Consider the following 18898-nt stretch of genomic DNA (forward strand, 5'->3'; position numbering starts at 1 on the left):
ATAAATATGAAAGAGAGGGAAATTACATGGTTAGTAGGTGAACAACAGTTTTTGCCATAGCTAGTTTTCAGATCAAAAGTTACTTACTGGGGCACCTGGGTGACTCAGTGGGTTAAGCGTCTGCCTTTGGCTCAGGTCGTGATTTCAGAGTCCTGGGATCCAGCCCTGCATCAGGCTCTGCTCAGTAGGGAACCTGCTGCACTCCCTCTGCCTCCACTGTGCCTACTTGTGTGCACATGCTCTCTCCGTCTCTCTGTCTCTCCCTCTCAGTCAAATAAACAAATAAAATCTTAAAAAAAAAAAGTTGCTTACTATAGTGGGCAAGGCCAATGCCCTAGAGAATCATATTACTTGACACTCTTCACAATTTGATTTTGTTTCTGTAATATTTTTTCTTAGCTATTATTTTGTACGTAAGATTATAGTCATAGTTCTTAGTTTACAACACATTATCAACATTGGCCCATGGATGGCTCCTCTTTTTGTTTTAGTTTTAGTGTCACTCTATATCCCCAGTTGCCATTACCACCTTTCTGCCAATGGGCACCCACTCTTATGTGTCTGCTGTACATCTTTAAATATAAATCTATCCTTATATGTTTTGTGTGTGTATGCATTTTACCTGAATACTGTTTGGTTTTATTTTTTTTAATACTATTTGGTTTTAAGTCTTACACTGTTTCTTATTTTTTCCACAGTAAAAGATGTTTTAAAAATTCATATATATTGCTATATATACATCAAACTGCTGCATAATATTCCAAAGTATAAGTATACCACATTTAATTTACCCATTAGTGTCAACATCTAAGTTATCTCTAATTGAGATATCAATTAGTCTCCATTGGTACCACAATGAAAACCCTTATTCATTCCACTTTATTGGCCCGTGAATTCATTTCTTTGGAATACGCAGCAAGGCATGTGATCTCTGGTTCCTAGGGCGAACATGTAATTTGATTCTGTTCCACTAGGTTGCTTTCCAGAATGGCTGTATGTTCTCTTCCCTACAGAAGCAGAATTCCCCGCCCCACCTTTGAATCCGGGTTTGGCTGTGTGACTTGTTTTGGCCGCTTGAATGAAGTGACTTCCAGAACAGTGGACCAGTTCTGATGCTACCTTCTCAAGAGGCCCTAGTAGTTCTGCTTGCTTTCTTGAATTTCTTCTACTGCCATGAGAAGAACATGCTCAGGTGTCTGCTGGTCTTAATGGGGGATAAATGACACATGGAACAGATCTGTCCCAGCTAAGCCAGCCTACAGCAGAGGTCCTTGGAAACCCTCAGACACTGGGCAATCCCGGCTAGAGATCAGCCCACCACCACCTCACCCCAGGCTTGTGGGAAATAATAAGTGATGCTTAGTGGAAGCCACTGAGTTTGGGGTTGTTTTGTACGTAGCAATAACTGATACTCAACTGATCTAAAGCCATGCCAGGGTCCTGTGGGTTTCAGCAGGCTGGAGTCCAAATACCAGAGACCTTTTTATATTCTGCAACGGAGGAATATTGTTTATTAAATAAAACCTGATTTATGTCCAATTTCTTTTGAATGTCATCAATTCTATATTTAATGAAATTTACCCATCATAATTTATGTTGGATCCAATGAGTAGCCAACATTCTCCTATCTGATCCTACTGTTTGATGTCACACAAGGATATCTGGGGAGCCATAGCATTTCAATAGTTCTGATTTATTGCTCCACATTACTTTCAGTCAATTGACCATTACCTGTTTCCTTCCCCTGGAGACCTAAGGAAAGAATGGGTAGGTGTAACACTAAAATTCTGAAGGAAGGGTGAAGGAAGGAAGACAGAGGAAATGAGGCAAGCCCCTCTTCTCCACCCCCAGCTGAAATACTAACATTTTGTATTTTCATTTTGATGTATAATGAATTTTCAAATTACTATCTTGTAAATTTTCTGATGCTTCCCTTCCCCCACCATTCCCTCCCTTACACACATCCGTGATATTGAGAAAGCTGACTCTTTAAGGAGAATCCATCTCCGCTGAACTGATTCTAGGTCTTCAAGATGCAAAATCAATGCTTTAGACTAGAACAGTATTTTCTCAAACTCTATGTTGAAGGACCATTTTTAAAAGTTCCAATTCAAAAAAAAGTTCCAAATCATTACTTTTGTAAAATACAACAAAATATAGGAGAGAATAAAGGATGCAACAGGTGTTGCTGGATAGTATGAAATGATTTCCCTTAAATATTTCATTTTTAAGAGATGCAAGTTAAAGATTGAGCATTTTGTTACCTGGCTACTTACGTAGTACTTCTTTGAATGCCACTGGTTATCAGGTCAGGAATTCATTAGTATTAAAATTGGATAAAGAATGTAGAAACTAGCAACCATGCATCATTGCTCATTTCTTTTGAAGCTGTTCGTCACTTGGTGGTGCCTCTTAGGCATCCTATAGCATAAATGGGAAGGCCTTGGCTTTTCTTTAAAAATCACTCAAACCAGCCAATGCTGAACTATATCTAATTGTCCAAAGCTGGGAACATAGATAATCTCTTTGTCCTGAGACTTAACTTGTAAATTTTCTCACTTCATTTCATTTTCTCACTACCTCCAAAGATCCTGGAACTTAATTTAAAATGTGTTTTTGTGGCAGATTCTGCTAGTTGTCAACCCAATAGCCATTCTCTTTTCTTCTTACAAGAGAACCTGAATTTTGTTTAGGATAACAACACACATCAACTGGGTGACCATGTAACATAGTTATACCCAATGAGGTGTAATTAGAAGTCTAGAGGGATGCCTGCGTGGCTGAGCAGTTGAGCATCTGCCTTTGGCTCAGGGGTTGATCCCCAAGTCTCAGGATCAAGTCCCACGTAGGGCTCCCTGCATGGAGCCTGCTTCTCCCTCTGCCTGTGTCTCTGCCTCTCTCTCTGTGTGTGTCAATCATGAATAAATAAATAAAATCTTTTTTTTTTTTTTTTAAAGATTTTATTTATTTATTCATGATAGACATAGAGGGAGAAAGAGGCAGAGACACAGGTAGAGGGAGAAGCAGGCTCCATGCAGGGAGCCTGATGTGGGACTCGATCCCAGGTCTCCAGGATCACGCCCTGGGCCAAAGTCAGGCGCTAAACCGCTGAGCCACCCAGGGATCCCCAATAAATAAAATCTTAAAAAAAAAAAGAAGTCTAGAGGCAAGGTTCCTGGCAAAGCTATTGCTTTCCAATAAAAAAAGGACAGATTCAGCCTTTTGCTTTTGCCCTTCTCTTTCTTTTTATTCTCCTTACCTGGAAAGTGAATAAATATTATGCTGGAGGTAGAGCAGCTTCATTGTGACCATGAGGCAATCATGAACATGAACACCACGTCTTAAGGAAAGCAAACCAGAAGGATAGAAGGATCCTGAGATACTGATGATACTGTGAACTGCTTGTCTCCACCCCTCCTCTTAGGTGAGAAAAATAATTCCCTTCTAGTTAAGCCATCATGGTTGGATTTCTAGTGCATTCAGCCAAATATAAGGCCTAAATGACATAGTCCTTTTTATGTAGAATAGTTCATCTACTGGTTATATGTCTTCATAATTTTTAATAACCTTATTTTTAAATGAGTAAAGCATTTACTACACTGGTCTCTAGGCACATTTTATAGAAGTTTCACTCAATGAACGACTGCTGATTAAATGACACTAAATTTTAGAACTTCTGATTTCCTGTTGTTTTGATTAGCAATGGAAGATTTGAGAATATTCAGGCATCTTTTGTTTTTCCTCCAAGTGACTGTTTCCAGTTAAGAAACATCAGTTGGCTCAGAGATGGAGGTTTTATGTCTTCCAAACTTTTCTCAGAAGTCAAGTATTAATTAGCTGACAAGTCCTCGACAACTGGTATCTTAAAAGTTACTAGGAGTTTGCAAAGAAATTTTTGTAGATTTTTCCACCTGCTTTACATAAAAAGGTTCCTCGCATGTTTTGAAGCTTTTGGCTTTTCTTCTTTCCCTTTGGTAAGTATTAACCAAGAAATGACCTACTGAGGTTGTAACCATGGTGGAAAGAGGAGGCTGACTGTGTGTGTGTGTATGTGTGTGTGTGTGTGTGTGTCTGCACTGCACTTGTATATGTTCCATGAGTTCATTTGCAAATTACACTTTTACAAATGAGTAGTAAATTTGCTGTGAAATTAAAACTGCCCTTAAAAATAAATTCCGGGATGCCCAGGTAGCTCAGCGGTTTAGTGCCTGCCTTCTGCCTAGGGCATGATCCTGGAGACCTGGGATCGAGTCCTGCATAGGGCTCCCTGCATGGAGCCTGCTTCTCCCTCTGCCTGTGTCTCTGCCTCTCAATCTCTCTCTCTCTCCCTCTTTCATGAATGAATAAATCAAATCTTAATAAGTAAATAAATAAATTCCATTAAAAAAATAAGTAGCAAATAGTATACCTGTGTACTGAGCACCACCAGCATACATTCAAGACAGCAAGTGTTCAGTATATGCTTGCTGAATTGACGTAAAGAATGTAAAGTATATAGGAGGACCCGAGTTATATATAGACAGATGGCTGGAGTGGTATAGAACTGCTGAAGTCACAGTTTACAAGCGAAAAAAGTTCTGTGAAATATTGGTGCTGTGTGAGTATCACATGGTCCCACTGCTTCTCAGCATGAGGTGTGGTCCACATGTATATGACAAGAATGCTGTCACTCTGCACTTGGCTCTTTCCACTGAGCCCAGCTTGACTTCATAATCCTCATCTCTTCTCTTTCTTCTTATTCTCTCTGTCCTTCATAATCCTCAGCACAACCAAGCAGGTGGCTATAATCCATCAATGAAATGATCATGTATTGGGACGCCCGGGTGGCTCAGTGGTTGATAGCCTGCCTTCAGCCCAGGGTGTGATCCTGGAGACCCAGGATCGAGTCCCACGTTGGGCTACCTGCATGGAGCCTGCTTCTCCCTCTGCCTGTGTCTCTGCCTCTCTCTCTCTCTCTCTTTCTGTCTCTGTCTCTCTCTCTCTCTCTCTCTGTCTCTCATGAGTAAATAAATCAAATCTTTAAAAAAAAAGAAATGAAATGATCATGTATTTGACAAAGCTTTACATCATCTGTGTAAGAACTGGAGGGTTGGAAACACAGAAGAAGACATAGGCCTTTAGTATGGTTCTGCCAATATTCTTCTTCATTTCTAAAATATATGTAAAATTTTCAAGATGGGCTTTAAAGGCAAACTTGGGTAACATCTATTTGTTTAACATATATTTATGGAACACCAGCTATGTTCCAGGCATGGTGCAGGGCTCTGAGGGTACAATGGTGAATGACGTAGGGGTCAGTTTATTGTCATTTACAGTCTTGTGGGGGAGAGAGACATTATTCAAGAAATCAAACAAAAGTATAATTATAAAATGAGAATAGTGTATCACTAGAACCATATCATCCATCAAATGCAACTTGTTTCATAGAACCACAAGTCTAAAAATGTAACAGAAGTTATGCTTAAAAGACAAAGGTACTAAAAATTATCAGAGAAAACAGAGTAAGGGAAACATTCTTAGAAAAGATAAGGAGCTTAAAAAAGAAAAAAAAAAGTTTAGGAACTGGGTTGGGGGCAAGGAAACATTGCTCAAGAAGAGAAAGCATGCCCTGCCCTGGAAGAGCTAAACAGGTCGATAGGAGAAAGGACCACCATGAAGGCTATTGATGCAGGTCCCAAGAACTGCTTGGAAACTGAGCCATCATCACTTCATCATCACAGGGTAGTTTACCTTGCTTTCATTCAAGGGAATGTTTCCAGCACCTGCACCAGGAGACTCTGATAATACCTTCCTTTGGGATCCATGAGGACTCCTTCCTGCTACATCTTCCGCCACGGATTGGCTAGGAGGATTCACAGACCATTCTCTCTCCCTATTTGCCTGCCCAATGTACACAATACTCCTAAGACACCCAGGAGGACATTAGGATAGGGAGAGGACTGATGAGATCCTGTATTGGATCCCCGAGTGGAGTCGGGGTAGAGAAGCATCGTACACTTGTACTTGAGGTGGGAGTTGCTAAATGAATATATCTTGATGGTGGGAGATACTTCTTCCCTCCCTGCCCTTTTCTCCCCAAGATAGAGCAGTAGCTATTAACAATTCTCTTGGGCAGCCCAGTGGCTCAGCAGTTTAGCGCTGCCTTCGGCCCAGAGCGTGATCCTAGAGACCTGGGATAGTGTCCCACATTGGGCTCCCAGCATGGAGCCTGCTTCTCCCTCTGCCTGTGTCTCTGCCTCTCTCTCTCTCTCTCTCTCTGTGTGTGTGTATCTCTCATGAATAAATAAATAAAATATATTTTTAAAAAGTCTAAAAAAAAACAATTCTCTTGTAATACTTAATAATATTTAAGAATATAAAAAGAAATTAAAATTAACCAAAGGAAGTATAAGAGTGCCAAGAATACATATATACCTTCTTGATATTTTGAGGTAAAGCCTGGATGTCATCCTATCATTTATTGAAATACATGTACTTCTGGTTTCACTTTTGTTCATGAGAATTTAATGTGAGATCGCAATATAGGATGATTTGCTCACCAAAGTCATGGCATTAATTTGTTGAAACAGTCTCTTAAAGAAAAAAAGACAGAGTGGGCCTATCCACTTCTTTATTATCCTCATGTTGATTAAATATCGTCATGGTACTTCATTCAGCACTAAATGTATCTGCATATAATATATTTGTAAATAAATTAAGGTTCATCTAAATATATGCCAAAAACCTGAAAGAGAAAGGCAAAATTGGATGCTCATGCAGGTCATTAGGGTTACAGAAGACATAACAGTGTAGAATTTATAAATTAGTGAAGTGGTATCATGCAGCAGGGACATGTATGGGTTAGTAAAGTAATTCTTTAAAAATATTTTATTTATGTATTTGTTAGTTTGTTTATTTATTTGAAAGAGAGCACACATGAGCCAGGGTAGGAGTGGGGAGAGGGAGGAAATAGACTCCGTGCTGAGTGCTGAGCCTAACATGTTCCAACTTGGTCCAGGTCTGGAGCCCTGAGATCATGACCTGAACTGATGTCAGACACTTAACTGACTGAGCCATCCAGACATAACTTTTAGATAGAGCAATGTTGGAGGCAACTAGGTGGCTTACACTGTGCTTCAGTTTCCCCATAAGCAAAATGGAGATCAAGCAATACCCTTCATGTATGATGGTGGGAGGATGAAAAGCAATAATGCAGGTAAAGTACTAAATTTAGAACCTGGCACGTGCTAATATTAATTATTATGATTATTGTTTTCTTTAATGAATGTTTATATAGTGCTTACTATGTACCAGACATTGTCTAATTATTTTACATAAATAATTCATTTATGTACTATTATGTGGTAGATACTCCTTTAAGCACTGTGTGGGTATTAACTTGTTTCTCATCACAATCTTGTAGAATAAGTGCTATTATTATCATTATCCCACAATCCTGTGGGATAGGTACCTCCATTTACAGATGAAGAAATTGCAGTCCAGAGGAGTGCCTGGGTGGCTCAGTGGTTGAGCATCTGCCTTCAGCTCAGGCTCTGATCCCAGGGTCCTGGGATCAAGTCTCAATTAGGCTCCCTATCAGGAGCCTCTCCCTCTGCTTGTGTCTCTGCCTCTCTCTGTGGGTCTCTCATGAATAAATAAATAAAATCTTAAAAAAAAAAAAAAGAAATTGCAGCCTAGAGATCAGGTAACTCTGTTAAAATAACCAAGCCAGTAAGAGTTAGAGCTGGCATTCAAATTCAGACAATCTGTTTTCAGGGGCAGTGCTCTTAGCCATAGGCCTGTCATCAATTCTCCACACCTTTGCATCATTGTTGTCATCATCACCACCATTCCCTTGAGCCATAAACTGAATATGATGCATGAGGCATTAATGTATATATATTCGTTTATTGATTATAAAGTTTTTTCTACACTATTGATGTTTTCATAAAACATGTATGTCCCTTTTGTAAACAAAATTATATACTTTTATAAGCAAAAGTAGGCCTACTAATGAAAAAAAAAGCATATATGGAATCATTCTAGAAAATTTTAAAAGATTAATGGAACAGGGAAGTGGCTGACTCAGTTAGTAGAGCACAAGACTCTTGATCTCACAGTTATAAGTTTAAGACCCATGTTGGGTGTAGCGATTACTTAAAAAAAAAAAAAAAAAAACTTTAAAAAAATGATTAGAATAGCCAAAGGCATGTTGAAAAAAAAAACAACAAAGCTGGTGGCATCACAATCCCTGGACTTCAAGCTGTATTACAAAGCTGTAACCATCAAGATGGCATGGTACTGGCACAAAAACAGACACATAGATCAATGGAACAGAATAGAGAACCCAGAAATGGGCCCTCAACTCTATGGTCAACTCATCTTCGACAAAGCAGGAAAGATTTTCCAGTGGGGAAAAAAAAAAGAGAGTCTCTTCAACAAATGCTGCTGGGAAAATTGGACAGCCACATGCAGAAGAATGAAACTGGACCATTTTCTTATACCAGACACAAAAATAAACTCAATGAATGAAAGACCTAAATGTAAAACAGGAATCCATCAAAATCCTAGAGGAGAACAAAGGCAGCAACCTCTTTGACCTTGGCCACAGCAACTTCTTGCTAGATAAGTCTTCAAAGACAAGAGAAACAGAGCAGCTCCGGTGGCTCAGAGGTTTAGCGCCGCCTGCAGCCCGGGGTGTGATCCTGGAGACCCGGGACCAAGTCCCACATTGGGCTTCCTGCATGGAGCCTGCTTCTCCCTCTGCCTGTGTCTCTGCCCCTGCCTCTCTCTCTGAATAAATAAACAGATCTTAAAAAAAAAAAAAAAAAAAAAAAAAGACAAGGGAAACAAAAGCAAAAATGAACTATTGGGACTTCATCAAGATAAAAAGTGTTTACACAGCAAGGGAAACAGTCAATAAAATTAAATGACAACTGACAGAATGGGAGAAGATATTTGTGAATGTCTTATCAGATAAAGAACTAGAATCCCAAATCTCTAAAGAACTTATCAAACTCATCGCCCAAAGAACAAAAAATCCAGTCAAGAAATGGGCAGAAGACATGGACATTTTTTCAAAGAAGACATCAAGATAGCTGACCGATAATGAAAAATTGCTCAACGTCACTCATTATCAGGAAAGTACACATCAAAACCGCAATGAGATCCCTCATATTAGTCAGAATGGCTAAAATGAACAATTCAAGAAACAACAAATGTTGGAGAGGATGTGGAGAAAGTGGAACCCTCTGATGTTGGTGGGAATGTGACTGGTGCAGCCACTCTGGAAGACAATATGGAGGTTCTCAAAAAGTTAAAAATAGAGCTACCCTATGACCCAGTAATTGTACTACTAGCTATTTATCCAAAGGAAACAAACATAGTGATTCGAAGGAGCACATTCACCCTAATATTTATAGCAGCAATGTCCACAATAGTCAAACTATAGAAAGAGCCCAGATGTCCATCCACAGATAAATGGATAAAGAAGAGGTGGTATGCGGGACACCTGGGTGGCTCAGCAGTTGAGCGTCTGCCTTTGGCTCAGGTCATGATCCTGGGATCCGGAATCGAGTCCCACATCGGGCTCCTCCTGCAAAGAACCTGCTTCTTCCTCTGCCTATGTTTCTGTCTCTGTCTCTCTCTCTCTCTGTCTCCCATGAATAAATGAATAAATCTTTAAAATAAAAAAATAAGAGGTTATATATAGGTTATATATATATATATACATACACACACATATATATATATGAATATTACTTAGCCATCAAAAAGAATGAAATCTTGCCATTTGCAACCACATGGCTGGAAGTGGAGAGAATTATGCTAAGTGAAATAACTCAGAGAAAAACAAATATCATATGTGGAATTTAAGAAACAAAACAAAGGATCATAGGGGAAGGGAGGGAAAATAAAACAAGACAAAATCAGAGACAAAACAAACCATAAGAGACTCTTAACTTTAGGAAATATACTGAAGGCTGCTGGAGGGAAGGTTGAAGGGGAGGGGTAATTGGGTGATGGCATTAAGGAGGGCACTTGATGGAATGAAACTAATAATACACTATATGTTAATTAACTGATTTTAAATTTTTAAAAAGTTTAGTAGAACAAAATATCTGTGAGGAAGTTTAAGGGCTCCTGAATAATTCCATCTTTTTTTAAGGGATTGCTATAAAATCATTTTATTAATCATCTCTGCTTGCCTCTCAAATTAATAGAATGACCAAATATGAAAGCATTTTATAAACTACTTTTTAAAAACCTAAAGAAATATGTTATAATTACCTAGTTTTTATACCCTTACAAGTTCAGAACAGTATTCATTTATATGTGTGATGTAAATAGATCTCTGCATTCATGCACATCCTTGGAAAGTTTCTCAAGAGAATTATATGCCTTTCTATCCATGTCAGTTGACACTGGGGATGTGGGACTGCTGATCTGACAGGGACTTAACTTCTCTCAAATCCTTTTTACAGAAACCAAAAACAGAAAATGAAGAATATGACAAAACACATTTTGACCAGAAGGTGGCAGTAAAACATCGGTATTTCCCAAAGATTCCAGGCACAAGAATGAACTTCTGGTAGTTGTGACATACCCAAGAAGACAAAATACTGCCTGGAGGTTCTGGTGGTCCAGATCCTGTGGGCACCCCGATACCCCTACCTGTCCCATCCCTGCCCTGGAGAAACCAAGCCTCAGACAAGCGATTATGGGACATAGTGTGATAAGTCCTGCCATCAGAAAAGCACAGGGCTCAAGGAGCAAGGTCATTTATCTGAAAATTATATCCCCATCCTAGAATCTTCATTTAAGTTAACTTTATTGCATAAATGGAAGGATTACTGGGATATTGTGATCCTATTATTTTAAATCTTTGATGAAGTTTTTCTATGTATTAATTTTACTGCATCTAAAAACATGATTTCTCTTTGTTCTTCATATAAGGAAAGGCAAAGAAATGGGAGAAATGGTATACTCTTTAATTTGGCCTTCTCACCATTCACCCAGTCAAGAAGACCACTTGAAGTCTCCCTTAATGCTGAGAAATGCACACTGGTGTTGTCTGCTATAGACTGGGCCTGCAGTTCATAAAGGAAAAAAAGCTATCCTGGCACTTGTCAGGAAGAATTTATTCAGGAACATTGCCATAGGTGTAGATGTCAAGACTATTGCAATAGGAGAAAGAGATTGGACTCAACTCCAAAATACAACTGAGAAGTTAAAATTTATAACCAGGGGTGGGGGAATTTAAGGAGTCTGACAAAAGGAGACATATGGGTGTGTGGTTTGCAAATCAAAGGCAATTCCACAGGCAAATTGTTTGCTTGCTATCTCTAGGAATTAGCTAACCCTGAGAGGAGCAGCCACTCCCTGTGTTTACAAGGCCCCAGGATGTCAAAGCACCATAAAATATAGAAAAAAAAAATTGAAACATGATTAATACAAAGTGTTTTGCTTCTAGCTTCTAAAACACTATTTCTGTCAACCAATCAAGTACATCATGAAATTAGGAAGCACAGAATAAGCAAGATCATCTGATTTCACCTAATAATAATCATGATAGGTAATTTACTTATTTCAGGATCCCTGGGTGGTGCAGCAGTTTAGCGCCTGCCTTTGGCCTAGGGCTCGATCCTGGAGACCCGGGATCGAATCCCACATCGGGCTCCCTGTGCATGGAGCCTGCTTCTCCCTCTGCCTGTGTCTCTGCCTCTCTCTCTCTCTGTGTATGTGACTATCAAATAAAATTAAAAAAATATTTACTTATTTCCTTCTATATACTACCCTATGCACTTTAAATGCTTAATTTTATTTAATTCACATATTTGAATCTTGGTTGTAGTGAAGGTCATATGCAATAAAGTGCAACAGGATTATACACAAAACTCTACTCCCCCCCCAAAAAAAGCATATAAGGGGTGCCTCTTAGTTGGTAGAGCATGTGACTCGTAATCTCGAAGTTGTGAGTTTAAGCCCCATGTTGGGCATAGAACAAAACAAAACAAAAATGAGTGTATGCAAAAACTGGTGAAATTTGAGTAAGGACTATAGTCTAGTTAACTGCTCTGTGCCACTTAATTTTTGATTTTGATCATGCACTATGATTAATCAAGATTCCCCCATTGGGGGAAACTAGGTGATGGATAGATGGGGCCTCACTGCACTATTCTTGCAACTTCTTGTGACTCTACAATCATTTCAAAATAAAAAGTTAAAAGTCCTTCAAGGCCAATCTTATTATTATCTCCATTTTACACTGGAGGAAACTAGGCTCTGGGAGGTTAAATAATCTGCCTCAGGTCATTTAGCAAGTAAGTGACAAAATATGTGTGATTCCAATCAAGAGCTGAGGTACCAACAACTTCCCTCCAATGTAGATAATCTCAAATAATAATTCTTGCTACTCATAGAATGTTTCTAGGTTCCAGTAAGTTTTGAAAAATACATAAATAAATTAAATTACCCTACACTGCTTGAAAATTAATCAGCAGTACACTTAGTATAGGAATTGGGACGGGTCTTTAGCAAGAAACAATGAAATGACAATATTGCATTTTATGGGATTCCTTCAACAACAAATTGTAGAATATCAACATTTTATTTATACTATTGTAAAACACCATATATCAGATAAATAGTTATATAAAGACTATATTCATTTACCAAGAAAAATCTTAGACCTGAGTCATAAATAACAGACCACATATTTTGTACAATTCAGTCCTCTCTAATGGGAAATTGACAACATATTCCCAGAATTCTATTTTCATTGTAAGTAGATGTTTCATAGCATTTTCTATGACATACTTGTTAGAAACCGACTTCACTTAGTCTTAATTACAGTAGCAGCACTGGATAGCACTGGATTGACTGAGTAAGCACATCTGATCTCAATGTCTATAAAATGTCAGAAACACATGGCATTCAGAGACCAGTCCCTTTTCTTTAATACATTATGTGCTTGTAGAATTGAATTCATAAAGTATGAGTCAATGATCTCTACAGGTTTATTAACTACTTTGTGTCATTTCCTAAATATTCTCAATTACTTTTATCTTTGGTTATTTCTTTTATCTGGTTTAGTGGGACATGGCCTTATTGGACTCTTAGTAATCAGGTATCACAGAAGGTGTGGGGCAGGCCATTGTTTAGTGTGTTTTGGAGCCGTACTCTGACTAGGTTAATGGACAGGAAGAGATGATGATGTGTCTTTCTCACATATCATTGCCACAGTCCTCATTTCCTCACCCTAAACTGTCTCTATGGAGCAGGCTTTCCTGTAATAGGGAGGGGGTGACCCAGGGTTGGGGAAGGACTAGCTGATACCTAGCACCAACTCCACTCTAGCCTGCCTGCCTACCTGTAATGGGGAAAACCAGCAGAGGTTTTTGTTTTGTTTCATTTTGAAAGATTTATTTAAGTAATCTCTACACCCAACATGGGGCACAGCTCATGACCCTGAGATTAAGAGGGACTTGCTCTTCTCACTAAGCCAGCCAGGCACCACAGCAGAGTTTGATTTAATCAGCCAAAGACTAAAAATAAAGTTTTTAGAGTGGGGTTTATTTATGTAAAATACTGCACAGATTAACTGATGATCATTTACTAAGAGGGAAAAAAAGGGAAAGAAACCATATGAAACCATTAACATTTTTGAGAATTTTGGAGCACCTGTGTGCCTCAGTCAGTTGGGCCGTGGGCTCTTGGTTTTGGCTCAGGTCATGATCTCAGGGTCATGTGATCCCTGCCACCCAACAGCTCCTTGCTCATCGAGGTGTCTGCTTGACATTCTCCCTCTCCCTCTCCATCCGCCCCTCCCCCAACAAAATAAATAAATAAATCTTAAAAAAGAAAATATGTGAGTATTTGAATGAATTCCCATATTCATTTTTTGTCTTACTCATTGTGACTGATTTCAGTTTCATGGATGGTTCTTTATAGTTGACCCTAGAGTTTGACTTTACCAATAGACTTCTATAGACAATGAATCCCATCCAGATACTGAGTGTCATAGGAAATGAATGATATTTTTTAAAAAAGATTTTACTTATTTATCTTTATTAAAGAGGAGGGAAGAGGGAGAGAGAGAATCTCAAGCAGAATCCTTACTGAGCACAGAGCCTGAATGGGGCTCAATCTCATGACTTGAACCAAAATCAAGAATCAGATGCTTATACCAACTAAGCCATGGTCATTTTTAAGTCTCATGTATTTGCAGGTAAGTTTTCTTTATCAAAAGAATGAAGTAGATTTAATGAATAAATACACTTTTCCAATTGTGTGTATTCCACACAATTTGATTAAGGATACAAAAAAGACCTTATGCAACCAATCATGATAACTCTTCTGGGTCATGATGGATTTAAGGGTTGCTGTAACCACACAAGACATTGTGGATCTCTTTGACAAGTGGACCTCAAGCTAACAAGATAGCTGAGGCCAAGAAACAAGATCTTAGCTGACTTTGAAAAGACAAAAATGAGAAATATAAATGTAAACTATAAAGTACATTCACACAGTGAAATGCTTTGCAACTGTCAAGATAGTAATATACGGATATATTGATTATGTATATTTTAAAATTTTTTTCTTAAGTGGGCTACATATCCAACATGGAGCTCAAATTCATAATGCTGAGATTAAGAGTCACACACTCTACTGACTGACTGAGCCAGCCAGGTGCCTTTGATTAAATTTAAATGTATTGTTAACAATGCATATTTTTAGTGTGAAAAATCAGATTGCAAAACACTATACTCATTTCTATATATGTGTACACATGCATAGCAAATAGCCTGGACAGATAAACACCAATATATATATGTATATTGGTAATTTCTCTTTTACTTTTACTTGGGTAGAGTTCTCAGGTTTTAAAATTAACTTATATTAACAAAACTTTAAAGAATAAAATGAAAGAAAAAAGGGAGAACCTATAGTAGCAGAATCTATAGAAACCTGAAAAGTTAACAATTCAGTTAGCATTATTCACTCAAAAAATACTCAGCAAATGTTTATTATCTATCTATGTGCACAGACCTTTGCTATATCCTTTTCCCCCTTTTTAAAAAAGTAAACTCTTTGCTCAACATGGGATTTGAATTTACAACCCCAAGATCAAGAGTTGTACACTCTACCAACAGAGCAAGCCAGGCACCCCTGATCTCTGCTATGTCCTGAGGGAGATTTAAATGTGAGTTAACAACTTTTCTACTGTCAAGGACTTAATCTTAGTAGAGGTAGAGGTACCCATGTTAAAAATGAAAATTAATCCAGAGGCAGAATGAAAGACACAGGAAAAGAACAGACAATGGGCTGCGGGAAGACAGAGGAAGGAGTCAGTGCTGCTGATGAGACGTTGACAAAAAACACAGGACCAGACTGAGAAGGTGACCCCCAAGCTGAGGGTCTCTAATGGCAAAGCTAAGTCCAGTCTTTCACTTCAAAAACTATCTGGATGTGTTGTCGTTTCTTTTTTTTTTTTAAGATTTTTATTTATTTATTCATGAGACACAGAGAGAGAGAGAGAGAGAGAGAAAGAGGCAATGACATAGGCAGAGGGAGAAACAGGCCCCATGCAGGGAGCCCGGCGCGGGACTTGATCCCAGGTCTCCAGGATCACACCCCGGGCCCAAGGCGGCGCTAAACCGCTGAGCCACCCAGGCTGCCCAGGATGTGTTGTCATTTAATAGATAAAGTATATTTCTCATCATTTGAACCAATATGCCCAGCAGTATGCCCAATGAATCATGAACAGTAGGCTGATGGCTAGCAGACAAGCTGCAAAGATGCATGGAAGACTTATTTAGGTATACCTAAATATACAACTTATTTGTATATTTATATTTATATATTTATATAAGTTTATATAAATATTGTATATTTATAAATATACAGTTTAGGTACACCTAAATAAGTAGTCTGGCTACCAATTTTGGGAAAGCAAGAAGATAAATTTTTTTCCTTCTGAGGACTTCATCCAAGTTGAACTGTTTAGGTGTCCACTGGACTAAGAGAAAAAGTGGAATGAGAGAGCCATGGCTGTTGATAAGGGATCCACTGACTCACCAAATCACACCACTGACCTTCCATCAGGGGACTCACTGCTGCTTAGTCGCACACACTCTGCATTCTCTCTCCTGCTTATCCAAGCGTTGCATATGGAGCTAAACCTCTTCTGCTCAATTTCAGACCCTGCTGCAAATTATCCTCTGTCCTTGGAGATCAATCACATAGTTAAAAAGAACATGCAGATGTAATTGATGAATATCAAAATCATCAGAATCCAAAGGATTATGATAACGAATGCTCTCTGATGAATAAACTAGTACAGGGATTAACAGATGAGTCCATCAGGATATCAACAATATTATAAAAACACCAGATAATCTCACATCTTGTCTCACCCTTGCTTCATGACTCATCTTGCTCTCCTCAGTTAAGAGGCTCAAAAATTCTCCTGATCATTTGGTTGATGCTAAATGCACACATATTTTGTGGCAAAATTTCAGGTTTGGGATCATTTTCTGATATGCATAATACTGAGGAGGATGTCAATTGTAGCAATTTATTAAAGTTTGAATTTCCTGTTTCAAGAAATGAAATAAAATTGGATGAAAGTATGAACAAAAGACTGGCTAAGAGTTGTGAATGCAGCATACCTAGAGTTTATCCTATAGTGTCTAGGGCTCTTCAATCATTAACAATAAACCTGTCCATTCTACTCAGCAGGGCAGGCTGATCTCTTACCCAAACTGGTGGGAAAGTATTATGTTGCTATTCATCTGAGGTAAGTATACATAACTCATTTGCAACTGGAGATAGCTGATCCATTTCTATTACAGCTTAACTTGCCACTTTGCTGTAAAACATGCACAGATACATCTTTCTTTATGCAATGGGTATATTCTTAGCAAAACTACTTGACAGTTGGATTGTTTCCTTACTGAATTATAATTTAGAGTTCAATAATTCTTTTTCAACTGACAATAATTTGCCCTTAAAAATTGTAACTTTAAAAAATTTCCAACAGGAGCACCTGGGTGGTGCAGTCATGTGGGTGTCCCACTCTTGGTTTTGGCTCTGGTTGTGATCTTGGGGTGGTGAGATCAAGCCCCACCCATGTGGGGTTCCATGCTCAGTGAGGAGTCTGCTTAAGATTCTCTCTCCCTAAAAAAAAAAAAAAAAGATTCTCTCTCCCTCCGCCCCTCCCCGCCTCTCTCTCTCTCTAAAATAAATAAATCTTTTTTTAAATGTTTTATTTATTTATGTATTTATGTATTTATTTTTAGTTTATTTATTCATGAGAGATACAGAGAGGCTGAAACATAGGATACCAGAATCATGACCGAAGGCAAAGGTAGATGTTCAAACACTGAGCCACCCAAGTGCCCCTAAAAAAAAATTTCTTAACAAATTATTCATTACAGTCTGATTACATATGTACATATAGTTTTCTCAGGAAATGACACAAAAAATGCAAAATATGGTCCTGGTTTTCCAATAGCCTAAAATCTAATTATGGGAAGCAAGACATTAGAGACTTTAAACAATTGAAAAACAAGATAGGAAAGTAATGATTAAGTGCAGACAATACTTTGAAAAGAAGGGATTAGAGTAATCTGAAAGAAACAGGTCTCCAGCTGAACCTGAATAATAGAGAATATTTTTAAAAAGGGAATAGAAGGGCACCTGGCTGGCTCAATCAATAGAGCATACGATTCTTGATTTTGGAGTTGTGAGTTTGAGCCCCATGTTGGTTACAGAGATTACTTAAAAATGAAAAAAAAAAAAAAAAGCTTTAAAAATAAATAAAGGGGAATGGAGGGGGCATTTTAGGCAGTTGACCAACTTGGGAACATATCTGGAGTCACTACTGAACCTGATTTATATGGAGGTAGAAGGACTTTTTGGCAAAGAGAAATACCTTATATAGTTTTCTATTGCTGCTATAACAAATTACCACAGATGTAATGGCCTAAAACAACACAAATGGTGTTTTCTCACTTACATGTGGAATCTAAAAACTACAACAACAACCAAGCTCATAAATACAAAGAACAGATTGGTGGTTGCCAGAGGTGGAACTGGGGAATGGGTGGAATGAGTAAAGGGATCAAAGGATACAAACTTTCAGCTATAAAATAAATAAATCATAGGGATGGCATAGATCATATTTGAAACTTGCTAGAGAGTAAATCTTAAAAGTTCTTGTTAGACCAAAAAATTCTGTAGCTATGTATGGTGACAGATGTTAACTAGACTTAAAGTGGTGATCATTTCACAAAATATACAAATCTCAAATCATTAGTACACTTGAAACTAACATAATGTTGTATGTCAATTATACCTCATTTTTTAAAAAAATGTACTATCTTACAGTTCTGTAGGTTAGAAGCCCAACATGCATCTCACCAGACTAAAGGTCTATGCTCCTTTCTGGAGACTCAAGGGGACAATCTATTTCCTTGTGTTTCCCAGCTTCTAGAGACCTGCCCCATTCCTTTGTTTCCATTCTTATTCCCATGGTTTTAGTCAGGCTCTTATACTCTCACTTGGGATTATAGCAAAACCTGTTAATTGCTCTCCTCTACTTCAATGTGTCCTATACATTAGTTTTGTTTTCTCATTTCTTGAGATGATTTATTTTCTCTTTCCTTTTTAAAATTTTTAAAAAGATTTTATTTATTTCATCATGAGAGAGAGAGAGAGAGAGAGAGGCAGAGACACAGGCAGAGGGAGAAGCAGGCTCCATGCAGGGAGCCCGACGTGGGACTCGATCCCGATCCCGGGTCTCCAGGATCATGCCCTGGGCTGAAGGCAGCGCTAAACCACTGAGCCACCCGGGTTGCCCTTCAATTTTTATTATTATTATTTTTTTTTTTTTAAGTAGGCTCCGTGCCCAACA

This window comes from Canis lupus, chromosome 3, assembly GCF_011100685.1.
Source record: "Canis lupus familiaris isolate Mischka breed German Shepherd chromosome 3, alternate assembly UU_Cfam_GSD_1.0, whole genome shotgun sequence".
NCBI lineage: Eukaryota > Metazoa > Chordata > Mammalia > Carnivora > Canidae > Canis > Canis lupus.